The sequence below is a fragment of the Tasmannia lanceolata genome, unplaced genomic scaffold (genome assembly GCF_043159265.1).
Source record: "Tasmannia lanceolata isolate RefF3 unplaced genomic scaffold, GAP_Taslan_0.1 ptg000011l, whole genome shotgun sequence".
Lineage (NCBI taxonomy): Eukaryota > Viridiplantae > Streptophyta > Magnoliopsida > Canellales > Winteraceae > Tasmannia > Tasmannia lanceolata.
In genome coordinates this window covers 13,518,233-13,539,811 of record NW_027518688.1, presented here as the reverse complement: position 1 = coordinate 13,539,811, position 21,579 = coordinate 13,518,233, and the positions used below count along the sequence as shown (strand labels likewise).

The 21,579-nt window shown below is 43.6% G+C and overlaps 1 long non-coding RNA gene across 1 annotated transcript in view; it reads right to left on the bottom strand.

Moving 5' to 3' along the window:
• The window catches only part of LOC143886156 (uncharacterized), a 59,843-nt gene extending 42,576 nt beyond the window's left edge, over positions 1–17,267 (bottom strand). Inside the window, exon 1 of the long non-coding RNA XR_013253691.1 lies at positions 16,677–17,267. This is a non-coding gene — a long non-coding RNA (uncharacterized LOC143886156). The remainder of the gene's footprint in view (positions 1–16,676) is intronic.
• Positions 17,268–21,579: the final 4,312 nt, after the last annotated feature.

The following is a 21,579-nucleotide window of genomic DNA, read 5'->3' as shown; positions in this document are numbered from 1 at the left end:
AGGAGTTCGTATTCATCATTCCTCCGTCGGATGCGGATTGGGGCTTTCCCCGCTCTTGGAGGCGTTCTGTCGAGTGGCGGAGGAAAGCCCTTCCTGACGAGTCTGACTGTAGCAGATTTGATTTGGAGAAACTTGCTTCCGGGGAGCCCGTCGACGTTTCAGAGTTTAAGTGGGACAGAGGCCTGAGGAGGCTTGGTTTGGTGGGCACTGTAGAGGGGAGGGTCCGCTGTATGGGTGAGGGAGCGGGGGAGAGTTCTGCCAGCCATTGTGGTGAGGCTTCTTCCCCGGGTTGGTCTCTCCCCCCTGCTTCCCTCTTTTTTTCTCTTTTTTTTTCTTTTATTTTTAGCTTGCCATTTGTTTCCGGTTGAATCATTGTTATGCTTCTGTTTTGGGCAGCGGACATGTCTTCTCCTGACGGTGTTGGCAGGGGAAAGGGGGTCGCGGTGGCGGCGACCGAGGGTCTGGCTGCCTGTAAGAAGATCCTTTCAGATTTTATGGCAGCGGCCAGGGTCGAACGGACGCAAACAAGGCTTCCCTCATCCGCGCCGTCGAGTTCCTCTGGCCGGTCAGCCGGGGCGAGGGGTGCGGTCAGGCCCCCTCCCAGGGAGTCGGAGCCCCCTGCCAAGAGGGTGGCTTCTTCCGATGCTGATAAGGGAAAAACCGGCCAGGGGCCTGTCCTTCTGCATCTTTTGTGGAGGATATGCCGAGTCGGCTGGAAGGGTCGGTTATGACCAAGGTGCTTCTGGAGCGGATGGAGCTTTCTCCGAAATTTTATCGGGCGAGGGGCGAACTTTTTAAGCCCGACTGGAAGGTCGGTGTAGAAGACAGCATTCTTGCGAATCCCCGGGTTGGGGTGGAGTTTGGGTTGATGGCCGCCCTTCCTGGTGACGAGGCTGAGTTGGTGAGTTTTGACCGTAGGGTCGTGGGGGCTCGGTACCTTCATTCGATGTCCTGCGTAAGTACCGGATGGTGGGCCCTTCTATTTTTGTTTTTCCTCCCCCCCCCTGCCTTTTTTTGCTGTTTTTACGGCAACCTTTCTGACGTTTTTTGCTTGTGGTGGGGGCTTTTGTAGGACCAAATTTTTGCCAGGAAGATGCTGCAGTATATGATCGAGGATGAGTCCGAGATCGGCGCTTTTGAGGACCGAGTCCGTAAGTTGAGCGAGGACCAAGAGAAGGGCCAGGCCGAAAAGGCGGCGTTGGAGGACACTGTTACCCAACTCAGGGCGGAACTCGGGGTTTCCGAGGACGTGAGGAATCGTACGGCGAATCAATTAGTTGTGGCCCAGGAGACCTTCACTGCGGAGCTAGCAAAAGCGCGGGAGGAGTGGCGCGACTCCGAGGAGTTTTTCAGGGCCGCCGCCGCCTTCAGCGTTGATATTGAGATAGACGCTTTTGCTGAGCGCCGGCGGCGTGTCCGCGAGGTTGACCCCTCCTTTCCTCTCGAGAAGCTGATGCATGAACCTGAGGAGTTTACCTAGGGGGGTCCTTTGCCGGTGCCGGCGGATAACGCGAGGCCGGCCGACGATCTGGCGGTTGCCCCGGAAGCTCCTATAGTCACTGAGACTCCTGGGGGAGCTCGGTGAGGCTCGGGTGCCCCTTGGATTTCGTTTTTGCTTCTTTTGATGGTTTCTGTAATAACACTGTGGACTTTTCTTTTCTTTTCTTTTCTTTTCTCTCTCTCTCCTCTTTCTTTGCGTATGCCATGTGCCGTTGTGTATGCCATGTGCCAAGGGCTGTTCGAGCCTTTTGGTGTTTGAATTGCAATTTGTTCGGCGAGAGCGTATTTGGTGCACCCCAGTGGGGCGTCTTATTTATGGAAGGACTATCTTCCCCTCGAGTGATCAGCTAGGGGTTAATGGGTCCCGCCTGCCCTTTAAGGGGAGATCTTTTTTTTCATGGGGAGCGTTTGAGGGTATTCTCGGGGGGATCAGCCTCGATGCTACCTCTGTCTTACTCCCTGTCGTTTTTCTTTTCATGGGGAGCGTTTTAGGGTATCTTTGGGGGGGGGGGGGGGGGGGGGGCGGCCTCGATGATACCTCTGTTTCACTCCCTGTCTTCTTTCGGGTCCCTTATTTATCATGGGCCGAAAAGTGGAGATGCGTACGGCTTAGGTAGAAACGCTATCCCATTGATTTGTTAAAGAGGAAAATATATCTTTGCTTCTAGAAACACAAAAGAGAAACAAACAAAACACTCGTCATACTTTTAAAGGAAAACACGGAAATTACCCTATCTTTTTACTGGTAAAACTCTCGGAGGTTGTCCATGCTCCAACTTCGAGGGACTGGGGTCCCGTCGAGGAGTTCTAGTTGGTAGGCCCCGGGGCGGAGTGCCCGAACGACCCTGTATGGTCCTTCCCATGTAGGTGCGAGTTTCCCGGCGTTGCGGGGGTCGGATACCTCCGCCCGTCGTAGTACTAGGTCTCCGGGCTTTACCGAGCGCTTTTTTACTCGGGCGTTGTAGTACCGTGCCACTCTTTGCTGGTAGGAGGCGATTCGGAGGAGGGCCTGCTCTCTTTTTTCGAGCACAAGGTCGAGGGTGTTCCGGAGGAGTTCGAAATTTCCGTGTTCGTCATAATTCTCCGTGCGGAAGTTGGAGAGGCCGATTTCCAATGGAATGACTGCCTCGGCCCCAAAAGTTAAGCTAAAAGGGGACTCCCCGGTCGCAGTTCGTGGCGTTGTTCGGTAGGCCCAGAGGACGCTAGGGAGCGCTTCTACCCAGTTCTTTCCAGCTTCTCCCAGTCGCTTCTTGAGGCTTTGGAGTAAGATTCTGTTAGTTACCTCTACCTGCCCGTTGGCCTGTGGGTGCGCTACGGAGGCGAAACGGTGTTCGATGCTTAGATTATCGCAGAATCTGCCAAACTCCGTACTTGCGAACTGGGGTCCGTTGTCTGTTACGAGTATTCTTGGAATGCCGAAGCGGCAGATCACATCATGATAAAAAAACTTCTCCGTTGCTTTCGAGTTGGGCTTGGCCACGGCCTTGACTTCGACCCACTTGGTGAAGTAGTCGATGGCAACGTACAGCATCGTGTGTCCCCCCGGGGCTTTTGGGAACGGCCCGAGCAGGTCCATCCCCCACATGGCGAAAGGTAGGGGCCCTGCCATTGCGGTGTAAGGGGTGGCCGATTGGCGGGGGGTTGTGGCGAACCTTTGGCACGGGTTGCATTTTTTGACGAACTCCTTGGCGTCCCTGAGGATCGTGGGCTAGAAGTAGCCGTGCCTTACGATTTTCTGAGCCAGGGTCCGGCCGCCGCCGTGGTCCCCGCAGATTCCTTCGTGCACCTCCCGTAGGGCGTAATCCGATTCGGAGTGTACCAGGCATCGGAGGTACAGTCATGTGTACGACCGTTTGTACAGTCTGGGCCCATGGACCACGTAGTGGGCGGCTCTTGCGGTTAGGCATCGGGCTTCCAGCTTGTCCTCGGGTAGTATCCCGTCCTTCAAGTATCGCATGATGGGGTCCATCCAGTTGGGTCCTTGAGGAATTTCTAAGACTTGTACCTCGTCGATACTGGGGTGGGGCAGTATTTCTGTGAGCACGGTGCCGAAGTCATGGGTCTCTTCGGCGGCCATTTTCGACAATGCATCTGCTCGATTGTTCATGTCTCGCGGTACCTGGAGGATCTCTACCTCTCCCATTCCCTGCAGCTTTTCTTTTACCTTCTGGAGGTATCTCTTCATTTTGAAGCCCTTGGCTTCGTATATTCCGTTCACTTGGTTGACGACGAGCTGGGAGTCGCTATGGACTTTTAACTTTCCCGCGCCGAGCTCCGTGGCTAGACTTAGTCCTGCCAGTAAGGCTTCGTATTCGGCCTCGTTGTTGGAAGCTTTGAAATCTAGCCGGAGGGCGTATTCCAGCATGAATCCTTCTGGGCCGCGGAGAACCACTCCCGCCCCGTGCCCTATTTTGCCTGCTGAGCCGTCAACGTGCAGGGTCCAGTGAATCTCGTCGCTCTGTTCCGCTGAGCTTGGCGCCATGTCTTCGCGAGCCGTCTGTTCGATGGGGCACTCGTTATTTTCCCTTGTTGCTGGTTCTGCTGCCGGGGCCGTAGATTCCACTATAAAGTCGGCAAGGGCCTGGGATTTAATAGCCGGCCTCGGTTGAACCGGTATGTCGAATTCTCCCAACTCGACGGCCCAGCTTACCATCCTGCCCGAGGTCTCTGGTTTTTGGAGAATTTTCCTCAGGGGTTGGTCGGTCAAAAGCACAATGGGGTGGGCCTGGAAGTAGGGGCGGAGCTTCCGGGCGACGCTGACGACTGCGAGGGTGAATTTCTCTATGTTTAGGTACTGGACCTCCGCACCGTGGAGAGTCTTGCTCACGTAGTACACCGGGTGCTCCTTCTTGTCGCTTTGCTTGGCCAACACCGCACTCACCGCCGTGAGGCTGATGGCCAGATACAAAAATAGTTCTTCCCCCGGGTCGGGCTTGGCGAGTACGGGTGGTGTCTGAAGGTATTGCTTCAAGGCGTCGAAGGCTTCTTGGCAGGCCGGGGTCCATTCGAATTCTCGTATATTTTTAGCTATTTGAAGAAGGGCTGGCATTTTTCTGCCGACTTGGGCATGAATCGGTCGAGGGCGGTGATTCGCCCTGCGAGCCTCTGTACTTCTACCACCGTCGTAGGGGGCTCCATGTCTAAGATGGCCTGGATCTTTTCAGGGTTGGCCTCGATCCCCCTCTGGCTAACCATGAAACCTAAGAACTTTTCGGAAGTTACTCCGAAGGCGCATTTGGCGGGGTTCAGCTTCATCCGGGCTCGCCGCAGGGTGTTGAAAGTCTCCTGAAGGTCGGAGATGTGCTTGGAGGCTTCCAGACTTTTCACTAGCATGTCGTCTACATACACTTCTATGTTCCTTCCGATTTGCGCCCGGAATAGCTTATTTACGAGCCGCTGGTAGGTGGCGCCCGCATATTTTAATCCGAAGGGCATAACGGTGTAACAGTAGACACCCTGATCGGTAATGAACACTGTTTTTGGGATGTCTAGCTCGTGCATTTTCACCTGATTGTAACCCGAGAATGCATCCAAGAAGGTGAGGAGTTCGTGTCCGGATGTGGCGTCGATGAGTTGGTCTATGCGCGGGAGAGGGTAGGGGTCTTTTGGGTAGGCCCGGTTTAGGTCTGTGAAATCTATACAAGCCCGCCAGCCTCCACTAGCTTTTTTGACCATGACGACGTTAGACAGCCACTCGGGGTACCGGATTTCTCTGATGAACCCGGCTTGTAGCAGCTTCTCCACTTCGGCCTTTCTGTGAGTTTGATGTTCCACCGCGAAATTCCTCTTTTTCTGTCGGACGGGTTTAAGGGCTGGGTTCACGTTTAACTTGTGAACGGCCAACTCCTTGGGTATCCCGGGCATGTCCTTGGCGAACCATGCGAACATGTCTTCGTTCTGAGGAAGTTGATCATCTGGTCTCGCAGGGGGCCTTTCAGCAGGGAACTAATCCGGACTTGTCTCTCCGGCTGATCTTGGTCTATGGGGATGAAGTCTAGCTCCTCGGCGGGCTCTCCTCTTATTATGCGGGCCCGCTGCCGGGGGTCTTCACTACCGATCGTGAAGTTTTCGGCAGGGGCGTTGGTCCCTCTCAGGCTTGCTGCGTAGCACTGGCGTGCTATCATTTGCTGTCCCCGGACCTCCCCTACTCCGGTCGGAGTGGGGAATTTCATCTTGAGGTGGGGGTGGAGACTACTGCTCCCAAATCTCTTAGGGCGGGGCGCCCAATAATGGCGCTGTAGGTGAAAGGTATATCCACAACCATGAAGGTGGTCAGGATGGTCTTTTGGAGGGGGTACGCCCCGAAAGTGACGGGTAAGTCGATTTTGCCATTGACCCGCACGGATGCCCCGGAGAACCCGTAGATGGAATACTCTGCGGGTCCTAGCCTCTCTTGGCCCAGTTTCATTTCTTCGAAGGTTCCGAGGTGTAATACTTTGACGGAGCTTCTCGTGTCGACCATAATCTTTCCTATGTCGAAGTTGGCGACGACCAGCCTGACGACCAGTACGTCGTCGTGCGGGACTTGTAGCCCGTCGAGGTCTTCGTTGGAAAAAGTGATGATCTGGTCTTGTCGGGGTGGATCCGTTCGGGCCTTTTTGGAAGGCATATCCATGGAGAACACCCGCTCTGCGTATGCCTGCCGACCAGCTGTTGTCGGTACTCCCGCTGCCGGTCCTCCCGCGATGATATTGATTTTTCCTATGATGGTAGGCGGCTGTTCGTGGGCCTGCGGTTGTTCGGGGGGCTCGTCTTTCCGGGGGCGCTGGTGGCGGTGTGCGTCGCGCCTGCTGCGGGATCGACGTCTGCTTCGGGAGCGATGCCTGCTCGGGGATCGGTGCCGGCTAGTGGATCGGCGGCGGCCGCTGCACCGGCGCCTATCGGGTGACCGACGCCTGCCTCTGGGCTCGTCGGGTGGATGCTGGACTTCGCGCGAACTTTCGCAGGGCTCCTGAGATATTGATTCAGGTGTCCTTCTTTGGCCAGCTTTTCCAGCTGGAGGCGGAGGTGGAAGCAATGGTCAGTTTCGTGGCCGTGGTCCCCGTGGAATTCGCAGAACTTTTTGGCGGACCGTTTCTTTGGGTCCGTGGCCATTCGCTTGGGGGGGTCAGGAGACCTTGATCTCTGATGACTAGTAGGACATGGAAGAGGGGAACCTTTAGTGGGGCGCTTCCCAGTCTTTCAAAGTCGGGGATGGGGTTCCTGCTCGCCTGTTTCTCCTCGGCCCTCGGCCTCGGGATCCTTCGGCCGTCGTGGTTTTTTCTTTCATCGGGGCCAAGACATGATGGGATATAGCCTACTGGAAGATTTTTGTAGATTTTTACATTCAGCTCATATTTAATTTTGATTTAACAATAACGAGACCAGATTGCAAAAATAACACAGAAACTACTAGAAATAGAAATCGAAATTCATTGAAATTTCTACAGTGGTAAGATATAAGTAACAATAGCACGCTGTGAGATGTTCATGAAGTTTAGAAACTATTTACTATCAATTTCGGATTTTTCAATTTTCAGACTAGATTATGAATTAACACTACATCCCATAGGAAGCAAGATCCAAATAAATTGAACATTTTACAGCAGCAAGAAATATGAAATATAAGACTACTGTAAAAATTTTGTGAATTTTAATGGTGATCTGATGTCAGTCAAAATTCTCACAAAATCTGATCAGTTTCAAAGAAAGCATTAAATAATATAGGTTGAGTAAATGTTTGCTCGGGTCGGGTTCGGGTCGAGGCCAACCCGACCCGAGTTGTACCCGTAGTTATTTGTCTCTGCCGACGGATAGACAAAGTGTGAGAGTTTTTGTATGATGAAAGGCTGTATAGACCATTATTTTTCAAATAGTATAATCCCCATGGGTGATCCAAACCATATATATATATATATATATATATATATATATATATATATATATATATATATATATATGTATGAGAATTTATATGATGGGTGGCCGTGAAAACACATGAAGTCTAAAATAGTAGGTACGGCCCACTCCATATGATGATCCAAACCGTTCATCTGTTTGGGCACAACGTAAATAGGTTGTGCCCCAAAAATCATTTCCATAGGATGAGCCTAACCCTCCGATATGTAGAAGATTCCATAAATGATTTTTGGGGCACTCCATATTCAGATCAGTTCAGATCGGAGGGTTAGGATCATCCTATGGAAATGATTTTTTGGGCACAACCTATTTACGTTGTGCCCAAACAGATGAACGGTTTGGATCATCATATGGAGTGGGCCGTACCTACTTTTTTAGTCTTTACGTGTTTTCATGGCCACCCATCATATAAATTTTCTCTCTCTCTCTCTCTCTCTCTCTCTCTCTCTCTCTCTCTATATATATATATATATATATATATATATATATATATTTGGATTTTAGAAAAAATCTCAGGTACAAAAAAAATTGTTATATTTGGATTTTAGAAAAAATCTCACCATATCCTACTTTTAGCAAAATTGTTTCTATTAGTCAATATCCTACGTATATTAGCAAAATTGTTTCTATTTGTTGGAGAAAAATCTTCACTGTGTCCCATAATTTTAGCAAAATAAAATCTCATCATATCCATGTTTTTAGCAAAATTGTTTCTATCTCTCAATATCGTACGTTTATCGGAAACCGTGGGTGAGCCATGTGGCATCCCTCCTTTAAAAATTTAAAACTCTCTCTATTAAGGTGATATATTTGGATTGTAGAAAAAATCTCACCATACCCCACGTTTTTAGCAAAATTGTTTCTATTACTCAGTATCCTACGTATATTAGCAAAATTGTTTCTATCACTCAATATCCTACATATTGGCAACTCCTACACAACGTGAGTGGCAACTCCTCTTTATCTGGGTTTCCCTTCCTTTATTTAGAAAATCCTTCCCTCGATTCTTAGATGCAAAAATTTCTCTCATCTCTATCAATAAGATTTCCCACAACATAAAAAAAGGAAACAAATAAGTGCACTACTAAAACGGTTCTCTAGATCCCTTCCCAAAACCGTACTCTCTCTCTCTCTCTCTCTCTCTCTCTCCAAAATCCCTCCCTTCCGAATTCCTTTTCCGGATTTCTTCCAAAACACGCATACTACCCATGCTTTCGTATTCTAATAACTAAAAAACATAGACTCCCTTCTACAACTCAGCCGTTCAATCAACAGCGAGGTAAGTGATACGCTAAAATTTTAATTTTCTTCTTATTTATTGGTTTCTTTCAAGCTTAATGGTTTCGTCAAATCTGTCCCTTAAAATAAAAACCCACCAAGATCTTAGATTTGTATGTTAATGTGTTTTTTTTTTTGTCGTTGACGTGAGCCATTGCTTATATATAATAGTTTATTATCCATGTTTTTTTTTTTGAAATGGTAGTTTATTATCCATGTTCCAAAAGGAAATTTACATAATTTGGATGTAGGATTGAGATGTAAGATGTAGAGGTAAAAACAACTACTTTTTACTTTCTTCTTTTTATATCTACGATATTTGGAAATTGGCTCATGATTTGCATCCATACTCTTCTCTCATTATTTAGAATTTAGAATCTTTAATTCCTTCCGTCAGTTTTCTGTTTGATTTTGTTCCAATGCAGGAAGTCTTTTCAAAACCTGAAACATGAGGAATTCAAGGTTGGTTTCTTTTTCTAAAGTGTTTGTGTCATCAGCCTTTTTGTTTTGGTTTTGCAGGTAACATAGCCAATTAGAAGTATTAAGTATATTTCAGAATGATATTTTCTTCTTATATTTTGGTTTCTTCTAAGCTTAATGGTTTTGTCAGATCTGTCCCTTAAAATAAAAACCCACCAAGATCTTAGATTTGTATGTTAATGTGTATTTTTTTTGTCGTTGACGTGAGTCGTTGCTTATATATAATAGTTTATTTTCCATGTTCCAAAAAGAAATTTACATAATTTGGATGTAGGATTGAGATGTAAGATGTAGAGGTAAAAATAACTACTTTTTTACTTTCTTCTTTTTTTATCTACGGTATTTGGAAATTGGCTCATGATTTGCAACCATACTCTTCTCTCATTATTTAGAATTTAGAATCTTTAATTCCTTCTGTCAGTTTTCTGTTTGATTCTGTTCCAATGCAGGAAGTCTTTTCAAAACCTGAAACATGATGAATTCAAGGCTGGTTTCTTTTTCTGAAGTGTTTGTGTTATCAGCCTTTTTGTTTTGGTTTTGCAGGTAACATAGCCAATTAGAAGTATTAAATATATTTCAGAATGGCAATTTCATTTTTCTAGCGTATGTCATATTGTTTAATGTAGTTGAAGTTAAAAGCAGACATGGGTTTGTGGATTGCTTCATTATTTGAGCATGTGTATGTGGGAGTGACATTGCTTATACGATTAGAAGTCATTAGCTCATTGTCATGCTCCAATTCAATGACTTAGACAATGATTTTTTTTCTTATATGTTACATACTATCGAGTATGCTTTTATATGCTTTTCGTTACTTCCTCTTGCATATCTTTGGTTCACTATAGCTTCCCACTTATGACCTATATCTTTTCTTTTTTTTCCTTCGGAATTTGTGTACTCTTCATGAAACCAAAAGTTGCTTAATGCGGTGGAGATGAGGAAGCATCAAAAGGAGAAAGACAACGAATTGGGTATTCTTCATGAAATCCAAGCCATTGTTTCACAAGTGTTATGCCATTTTAGAATTTTCTTTAGAAACTTGATAACATCAATATGTTTTTGGTTGAGTGCAATTATTATTTTTTTATGTAATTATTAATTTTGATTGTCAAATGTTCAGAACTTTTGATAGAGAGCAAATTACTGATAAGATAAATTATTCTCTGATGAACATTAGGACTTTTGACTTGTTTCATGTTGCATGCTTATTATGATGCTTTATTGCTCGATCATTTATTTATTGATTTAAGGTGATTTGTATCATCACCACCACTACGTCCTTACTCTCTCTCTCTCTCCCTCTCTATTTTTCATGTATTATAATATTTTTTCCTTTTTCAAAAATCTACTTTCCCTTCTATTTTTTTTTACTAATTCTCAATGGGATATTGCTAATTCCTAACTCCTAATCTTCTTTACAAATGTATCTTATTCTCTTTCTTTTTTAAAAAACAAATTCTAAAACATGCATTTTTATGTTACCCCGTGCATCGCACCGGTGTGCCACTAGTATATATCTATATACTATATAGCAGAAGAGAATTTTTTGAAAATTCTATGAGAATTACACGTCACTTTTTTTGACTTTTTTTAACAAATGCACCCATTCAACCCACATATTTTCAATCCTACCCCCTCCTTTATGCTTTTTAACAAAGGCACCCATTAAAGCCCATTAAAGCCACATAATTTCAATCTTACCCCCCTCCTTAATGGTTTTTTAATAAAAAATCTATAGGGTGATCTTAACCATCCGATTTAAGAGGAATTATGGAAACCTCTATAGATTGGAGGGCTAGGATCAGCCTATGGAAATGATTTTTGGGGCACAACCTATTTATGTTGTGTTCAATCACATGGACGGTTTGGATCAACCTATGATGTGGTCCGTACAGTTCTTCATCGGCCCGTGCATCGCACGGGGTTTTTTACTAGTATATATCTAATCTAATACAATAAGCTGGGATGAAAAGAGAAGAGTTTTTTCTATTTTTTTGAAAATTACGTGAGAATTACACCTCACATTTTTTGAACAAATGCACCCATTCAACTCATATAATTTCAATCCTACCCCCCCTCCTTTATGCTTTTAACAAAGGCACCCATTAAAGCCGTATAATTTCGATCTTACCCCCCTCCTTTATGGTTTTTTAATTAAAAAACTATAGGGTGATCTTAACCATCCGATTTAAGATAAGAGGAATTATGGAAACATCTATAGATTGGAGGGCTAGGATCAGCCTATGGAAATGATTTTTGGGGCACAACCTATGTATGTTGTGTTCCATCACATGGACGGTTTGGATCAACCTATGACGTGGTCCGTACCGTTCTTTGTTGGCCCGTGCATCGCACGGGTTATTTACTAGTATACTATATAGCAGAAGAGAAAATGAGACAATTATTTGAATTTCTCCCAAAATTCTAATAGAATTATACATCACTTTTTTTGACTTTTTTTAACAAAGGCATCCATTCAACCCACATATTTTCAATCATGCCCCCTCCTTGATGCTTTTTAACAAAGGCACCCATTAAAGCCTCATAATTTCAATCCTACCCCCGCCTTTATGCTTTTGTAATAAAAACTTTTGTAATAAAATAAGTGGACAAAGTCGCTTTGTAAAATTACGGATTTGGTACATATGTTACATAATACTACCGATTTTTGTGAACATATTATATAATACTACGGATTTAGGACGCCTTTCAAAATATTGACGAATTCAGGGCACCTTAAGAGGCACAACATATTATGGAAACCTTTATAGATTGGAGGGCTAGGATCAGCCTATGGAGATGATTTACGGGCACAAACTATTTTTGTTGTGTTCCATCACATGGACAGTTTGGATCAACCTATGATGTGGTCCGTATAATTCTTGTCGGCCCGTGCAACGCACAGGGTTTTTTACTATTTATATATATGAGGAAAGTGTTTCTAGTCGGCCGACTAGATAATGTTATCTAGTCCGCCGGCTAGAAACACAATGGGCCCACATTATTTGGATGATCCGAAGCATTCATTTGATAGGCCCTGACATAGATAGGGTATGCCCAAAAATTCAACTCCATAGGATCATCCTAGCCCTTCAATTTGTGGCCTAAAAAATGGACAGATTTTTGGAGTTTTGTATTCATCCATTTTATTTTCCACAAATCGTTGGGTTGGGATGATCCTATAGAGCTGATTTTTTGGGCACACCCTATCCATGTCAAGGTCTACCAAATGAATGCTTCGGATCGCCCAAACAATGTGAGCCCCCACTGGTTTTTTGGCTGACGGACTAGATAACTTATCTAGTCGACCGACTAGAAACACTTTCCTCATATATATATATATATATATATATATATATATATATATATATATATATATATATATATATATATATATATATCAGAAGAGAAAAGGAGAGAATTATTTGAATTTCTCCCAAAATTCTAATAGAACTTCTCATCACTTTTTTTTGACTTTTTTTAACAAAGGCACCCATTCAACCCACATATTTTCAATCCTACCCCCTCCTTTATGCTTTTTAGCAAAGGCACCCATTAAAGCCACATAATTTCAATCCTACCCCCCTCCTTTATGCTTTTTTAATTATGGAAACCTCTATAGATTGGAGGGCTAGGATCAGCCTATGGAAATGATCTTACGGGCACAACCTATTGATGTTGTGTTCCATCATATAGATGGTTTGGATCAACCGATGATGTGGTCCGTACAATTCTTTGTCGGCACGTGCATCGCACGGGGTTTGGATCATCCATGGGGTGGGTCGTACCATACTATTTGAAAAATAATGGTCTATACAGCCTTTCATCATATAAAAATTGTCACACTTTGTTTATCTGTCGGCGGAGACAAATAACTAGGGGTGCAACTCGGGTCGGGTTGGGTCGGGGTAGCCTCAACCCGAACCCAACCCGAGCAAACATTTACTCAACCCGAACCTGATCCTACATGAGTTCCAACCCGACGAGGTTCAATCCGACCCGACCCGAGGAGCCTTTTTTGCCAACCCGAACCCGACCCAACCTGACCCAACCCGAGATTTTAAGCTTAAAAAATAAAAAAATTATTAAAATTTTCGGGTTGAACTCGGGTCGGGTTGCCCAAGCCCTCAACCCGAACCCGACCCGAAACAAACCCAACCCGACTTTTTCCCGGGTTGAACCCGACGGGTTCGGGTTGAGCCCTCCCAAGTTACACCCCTACAAATAACATCGAGGAAGAGGATAAATTATGCGTGCTCACCTAGACAAGATTGAAGGAGAGAGGAGAAAGTCAAGCTTCCATCCATAATGCTAGAACTGGAATGCAAGTTGCTTGATAGTTTGATTCCCAAAAAATGAGAAGTCCTTCACTCCACTCGCGCCACTTGCTCTGTATCTTAATCTTACACTAACATAAGCCGATAGGCAACAATACCATAGCGTGGTAGCACCGCTCAACAATATCCCTGGTTCACCTTCCCTCTTTCCTTGCAACCTTGGATCGATATGGTTCATTCCTGGGCTATGCTCTTTCAACGCGTTGATTTCCCACTAAAGAAACTGGGTTTCTATCAGGAGTTTTGTATGTCCATCGATGTGCGGCGACATCGAAGCTAGGTGAGAGCAAGTACGTAAATACATGTGTATTTGTAATATTATTGAATCGTTTCATTCGCGAGGAGCTGGATGACTTGTGCTATACTAATAAGGGCTAATAGCCCCACCCCCACCCACCCACCCCCCAAATATATATATATATATATATATATATATATATATATATATATATTAGTAAGTGAAGTTCGCTTGCTGCTTGCTCCTTTCAAGAATGGAATGAATAGGGCTGATAGATCTCTCTACTGCTTTGTATCGGCTCGACTCCTCAATTGGGTCTCGAGCTCTCTAATACGATCTTGAAGTGAGGATTTAAGAAACCTTGCCGCATGGATGGAGAGAAAGGCATTAATGAAGGTTGGAAGGCTTGCTTCTCTCTGAAGGGTGCAAATAGCACTCACAGCAAGGTTAAAGATACAACTATAAGGGCTTCCATGACCAGTGGGCTAAAAGGAAAAACGGTAAACAAGTGTCCCAAAAATAGTAAGGGCACACAAACAAGTAAACAAATGTTCTACAAACAAGTAAACCAGCGCAATAAGGTAAATGAATAAAATTCCAAAAAGGTAAAACTCTAACAAGACTGAGTTAGTCTCTAAAAGACGAAAAGGCAATCAATCAAGCTAAGCGAGAAAATCTTATGCTAAAAGGTTCTACAAAGAAAATGCTAATGAGACAAGGCGTATCTCCTAAAAGGATAAAACAAGTAGAGCAAACGAGACACAGCCTGTCTCCGATAAGAAAAATATAACTAAGATAAATGAGACAAAGTCTGTCTCCTAAAAGAAAGGGGAAACAAGAATGCTAAATGAGACTGAGCGAGTCTCTTAAAGGAATATATCTACCATTAATGAAACAGTGTATGTTTCCTATGGAGGGCTCCAAGTATCCTTATCATTACCCCTTACAATGATAAGTTAGGACGAGGCAACTAACAGACCAAGTTGGTCTCCAACTAGTAGGGGGTACAAGTTGGGGTACAACTTAGAAAGGTTCCATAAATGAGGCAAGGCAAGCCTCCTATATGCTAACTCTATACTAAAATCAGGGTATATTCTCTAAGGGGTAAGCTCTAAATGAGGCTCATCTCCAAAGGAGAGCTGCCGAGCAAAACAAATCATGTCTCCTAAAATGAAGGGCTCTAGATAACTCTTTTATTGCCCTTGCAATGATAGAAAACTAAAGTCTAAGAGTGTCTAAAAGACTGGGAAAGTTTCCCAAACGAGAGAGAGAATTACTACTAGGACTTGGTAAATCCCCTAAAATGTTGAGCTTGGGCTAACGCCTTCATTGCCCTCACCTGCTCATACACATGCGCATGTTCACACACACACACTCAAATCTCCACACCTACATACACATCTTCATACACACACTCACATATCAACACCTACTCACATACCTTCATACACTCATTCACATATCAACACCTACACATACATCTTTATACACTCATTCACATATCAACACCTACACACACACACACTCATTATTTACCAATGACCTGGTGATTTTCTCGGATAGGAATCAAAGGGTTGCTAATATCAAAGATGTAAGGTCTGCCATCATCAAACAAATGCATAGGCTGCAAATATCAAAATGGTGTGGACTTCTATCATCATAAGGAAGCACATGCTGCAAGTATCAAAATGGTGTGGGCTGTAAACTCTTAAGGGACAAAAGGGCTGTTGTGAGAGCTTATCATATCTTGACAAAAGCATGGGCTGAACATGGGGATAAGGCCTTAGATGATAAGCATTTCATAAGCTAGATTGGCATTTCAAAGAACAAATTGGTTGATCCTTATGAACACATACACACTTACACACATGCATACTCACACCCTCTCATATACAAAGAGACATTCTCTCATATACACAGACATTCTCTCATATACACAAAGACACACACACATCCTATACACACAGACATTATCTCATATACACAAAGACACACACACACACATCCTCCCATATACACACATCCATTCAGCCATACGTATTCACACACACATGCATTTACACACACATGGATACATATTCACAAACACTCTCACATACACAAGCATACACTCACACATATAATTCACCTAATATACCATCCATGTATAAGCTATCATGTATGTAATATGGTGTCCAAAACAATGCATCTGCGATTCAATAACGTGTAACACATAACGTCAGCCACATGCATGAGTAGAACTTAAGATGTACTATAGTGATAGTTAAAATGGTAAGTCCAGTACCCACATCCAAGTATACAAATTCTTCCAATGATCATTGCACCCTCGAATGAGCAATAATGAGGGCCAGCTATGTATTAAACGTTTCTACTAGCTTGGGTATATAAATGGATAAAAAAAAACTAACATTTAAGGGGAATACAGACAATTCAAGTAATATGACAAAAGTAGTATTGCATGCACCATACTTAAAAAATCCACAAGCATCAAGAGATTAATCGAAGCTGCTACTCTTCTCAAATGGCTATCATAAATTTACTCCAATAAAACATATCAGGATTAGGTGCTAACATTGAACCAAACCGTGTGATCCACAAGGAGCCACTGAAGATCAAAATCCAAAGCTTAGTATGAACTGAGAGTTGAGAGTGCCAATAGAATGGGAAATTAACACTAAAATAATTGGACTATATATCATCATATCTAAAAAAATTTAACTACCGGAGATCACAGACGTCTCAAGAAAATCTCATCCAAGAATCACATGCTACTGGTGAAAAATTACTAAGAATACAAGGTCCTAATTTCATACCATGGCTTAAATTTATCTCAACAGAAATATCCAAATCAAAATCATTAACTACAGATCGCAAGCAAGAAATTACCGAAATGAACATGATCCTGATTCACACCATAAATTTTTTTTTTAAAAGACAAGTATTACCTGAGATTGCCTCACTAAAATATTTTCACGATGAGGGTCGGAAGACCGAACTATCTGCCCTGCCCGCCTCCCCCCCCCCCCCTTCCTTCTTCTAAATCACACTTAGATTTATGATTCGAAGCTCGAGATCTTAAAAGGATGATAATAAATGGATCCGACGATGATCAATCCTGTCCGGATAAAACTTGCAGAGATCATGGCGTTATTTTTCCTTCTTCTTCTTACTATAATGCAGATCTAGGGTTTAAGAGGCTGAAAATGAAGAAGTAAGGAAGACAAGAGTTAACAATGAAAGAAGAAGAGGCAATGGCCAGAGATCGATGTTGCCGGAGAAGGTAAATTGGCCGGAATCAGCAGGAGAAGAAGAAGTAAGGGTTTCAATGAGATGTTAGGATTTGATCTAAGATCTCTGTACATGGAAAACAGATCTTAGATGCCCAAGGCTCAGAGGAGAAATCAGCCGGAGTTTAACCGGAATCTCCGGCAAGAACGACCGGAGAAGAAGGAGATCTGAGAGCTAGAGTTTGGGTTTTGATTTAGATTTTTTTTTCTTCTCTCTAGTTCTCCCTCTCTCTATGAATTCATTGCAATGAAAAATGAGAGTTTTTTTTTCTCAAGCTTTCGCTCTATTTTATATGAGGCAGTGATAAATTCGTACCCCCACTCTTGCCTTGGACAGCCACATATTGCATTTGTAGTTACTCTTTCACATTACATGGGGTGCCTGGGTAAAAGCAAGCCCTAGGGAAAATGATAAATCCGACCCTTTCAATTTCTATGGACAGCTCCTCTTTCATATAATTCACTCCCTTTTCATATGAGAAAATGGTAAATTCAACCCCCTTCACTCGCTTGGACAACCCCTACTAGGGTAATTCATTCATTCTTTTCTTACAGGACAACCCCCCTGCTTTTATAATGCACCACCCTTCTCGCTTAAGCCACACAAATAACAAGCTTTTCCCCTTTTAATGAGACTCTCGACCCTCATTTATATAGAAATGATATATTCGTACCATTTATGTTGCTATGACCACGCCTCTATTGCATTTAATAACTACTCTCTTTATGTTACAGGGGTGGCCATGGTAAAATGAAAAATAAAATACAAGGTAATTCCTTTGATGCTCTTTTGGTTATATCTAAATTGGTATTGGCACTCTCCCTTTGTTTAAAACACCCCCTATTACACTACACTACAATACAAAAGTCACTCATTTACTAGGCAAACCACGACGGATTATGATGAAAATAAGACCCTAACCTATTCTAGGAACAAATTTGGGACTCTAGAACACTAGTTTACTAGGGTTTCTAACTAAACTAAGGGTGTAAGGGTTCGGTCAAAATGGGGTGTCTACAGACGCATGGCCCTTTTTCCCCATATGTCTTTTGTGAAAGAAATGCTTTCGGGTCGGGTCTTCTTGTTCAATCCTAAACCCTGTTTCATTTTTGGGAAGTTGAATGGGAATGAAGGAGGGACCTCGGAGTTCACCAATAAAGTGTAAGCTGTAGACACCCCATTTTGTCAAGGTCGCGCTAATGATAGGCTGTATCGCTAGGACGTTTCCTATGATGAGCCCCGCAGCCCCCATGGTCTTTCTCACTCTAGTTTTTAGAGTGAAAATATTTCAAAATGAATTCCTATTCCAAAGTAAAACCAAAAAGGCCATTTTCACACGGCACCGAACCAAAAACTAACTTTTGAAGCAAAGAAACTATTTTTCAGACACTGACAATCTCTGTCGGAAACCGGGAATCACTCTTAGGAACCAAGACTTGATTCCGAGGACCGAAAAACCAATTTTTAAAGCATTTAACCCCACTACAATTTTGTCAAGGAAAATCGCAGCCTGTGATTTCCTGCCGAGCTGACATTAGTCAGGGGGAAATCACAGGTTGCGATTTTTTAATCCGGGTCTATATATACAGATGAGAGTTTTTGTATAAAAACATATCAGAATTAGATCAGATTAAGATCAAACTCAGATTAGATCATCTAGGCTTTGGTTTTTAGTTTTCTGCTTTCTTAGGAGTTAGTTTCTTTCCAGATTTCTTGTTCCCTTTTCAAGAGAGAGAGAGAGACCTCCCAAATTTCCTTAGGAATTGGTACACTCCCCAATTTCTCCTGAAATCCCTCAAAAACCCCGAGCGTCGGCATTTTGCCGAAATTCCGGGAACGACACTGATTACTTTCTAGGTATACTTACTAGCTTTCTGTATTTCCTTTACAGTACTCAGAAGTGGGTAGTTATAGGGTTTGGGGATCCTCTAGCCTCAAACCCTTAGCGTAAATTCCCTTCTTTTCTCTTTCTTTATTAAAATTGAGGCTATTTCCCTAATTCTGATTATTTGTACGCAACTAACAATATGATTAAAGATAGACTATTCTTCTCGGTATTTGTAAGCGACAACATAGATATATCGGCCTCGACCCCCCCACCCCCCCGATTTCCGGAATCCACAGGGAAGTCAGTTTCAATCATTTCAGAATTGTTGTCTACAAACACACAAGATTAAGGAAACCCCACTATTAAAGATAAGAACTCTCTTTATTCTTAGTAAAGATGGCTCCTTAATCTCCACTCTTTGCCTACGACAATCAACTAGCTTGAGACTGCATCCGCTTCTAGATGCTCAATTGACTTGTTCAAAGTGGGCTTACGCCTAAGAAGTAGACTAGGCTTTGGTTTTTAGTTTTCTGATTTCTTAGGATTTAGTTTCTTTTCAGATTTTCAGGTCCCTTTTCAAGAGAGAGAGAGAGAGAGAGAGAGAGAGATACCATAGAGACCTCCCAAATTTCCCCAGGAATTGGTACACTACGCAATTTCTCCCGAAATCGCTCAAAAACCCCTGGCACCGGCATTCTGCCGAAATTCTGAGGATTCAAAGCGACCCCACATTATTGCACTGTTACTCTGCCGGAGTTCCGAGAACGACACTGATTACTTTCTAGGTATATTTACCACTTTCTATATTTCCTTTACAGTACTTAGAAGTGGGTAGTTATAGGGTTTGGGGATCCTCTGGCCCGAAACCCTTAGCGTAAATCCCCTTCTTTTCTCTTTCTATATTAAAATGGAGGCTATTTCCCTATTTCCGATTATTTGTACGCAACAAACAATATGATTAAAGATAGACCATTCTTCTCGGTATTTGTAAGTGGCAACGGGGAAATATGGGCTTCGATACCCCTAATGTCCAGAATCCGCAGGGAAGTCTGTTTCTATCATTTCATAATTGTTGTCTACAAACACAAGATTAAGGAAACCCCCACTATTAAATATAAAAACTCTCTTTATTCTTCGTAAATGTCACTCTTTAATCTCCACTCTTCGCCTATGATAATCAACTAGCTTGAGACTGCCTCCGCTTCTAGGTGCTCAATTGACTTGTTCAAAGTGGGCTTATGCCTAAGAAGTAGACTAGGGGTAATCCCAATCTCGTGAATATTATTGTTAGTCGAAGATTGAATTAAAGAGGGCCCTTTACCTCTGTTTATGCATTCAATAAACAACTAAAAGACCTAAATTCCCTATCATTTCCACCCCTTTTTCCGTTCGAACCCCAATCGGACAATAAGCTTAATCATAAACAAAGGTTTAAAGTTAATTTTTACTAAAGTCTTCCTAAAACCACCAAATCAAGTCAAGAGACCGGGTTTTCCCGTGCATGAGGGGTACCTAATACCTTCCCCGAATGTAGCTATATTCCTTACCCAGATTTCTGTCAAGACCATGCTCGAAAATAGAGTTAATTACGGAACTTAGGCCCTAACTTAGATGGTAACTTTGGTCACTACCTTCCTAATGAAATTCAGATTTTTATCCCTAGTTCATAAGGAATGCAGACATGGGTCCTAGGCCCTAACCTAGGTGGCGACTCTGAGAATCTCTTTTCTGTGAGATTCGGATCTTCATCCCAAGTCCACAGAAAACACAGACAAACAAACACCCCCTGGCCAAAGGAAACAAAAAAGGACAACCCAACCAACAATCAACGACCAGCGGCACGCATGGCGAGCACCACCCGAGTGTGGGGAGACCGCGGTAGGGCAGCCCCCCCCCCCCCCCCCCCCCCCCGCGGCAAGATCAGGGATCCACAGTAAGATTCACCAATATCAATCACTTTTGATTGCTTTGAGAAGAATCCCACGTAAGAGGGCCCCACGTGTTTGTATGATCAGAAATGCTTTCGATTGACGACAAGGATCGGCTATGGCTCTGAAAGGCATCGAGAAGCCAGACCCACTAAAGGCACAAAAATAGAGGGCAAGTTGAGATCCTCGATTTCATATTTGTACACATTATAAAAGATATCTTATGGTTTTTCTAAAAAAGTCGATACGATATGAGTTATGATACTGTAGGCAGAATGGGAATATACACCTCTGGATGACCGAAGAACTAAAAGAGATGCTGGTATAATATGGGGTCTCCCCCTCCGGCGGGATAAAAAAAGGCAACCAGGCAATAGCAACCCCTAAAGCTTATGGGATGGTATCACGCTTCTCGTTCCCTTGTGTCATGATGGTTTACGGGCAAGTGACTCTTCCTTCACTAGCTCCCACCCAAGCAGAGCGACCGAGTGCGGGAATGGTTCCCCTTGGGGGATACTCGATCAAACGGGAGAGGAGTGGACAGGTGGGCATACCACCCATTCCGATGGGATCTTCATTACATATGTACCCTGGAGCGATGGATGAACCAGATGTTCAATGGTACTGGAGTGTCATGAATTTCGGCTGCAGTTTTGCAGGACGCCACAATGATGATTGGTATCGACACAGGGGCTGGCATGCGGAATCTTCCTAATATCCATGATGGTAAGCAAGCAAACAACGAGCAGAGCGTTAGTCTCGTTGTGTTCCACAGCTTCGCCTCGCCATTTCGCTATTTCTAGT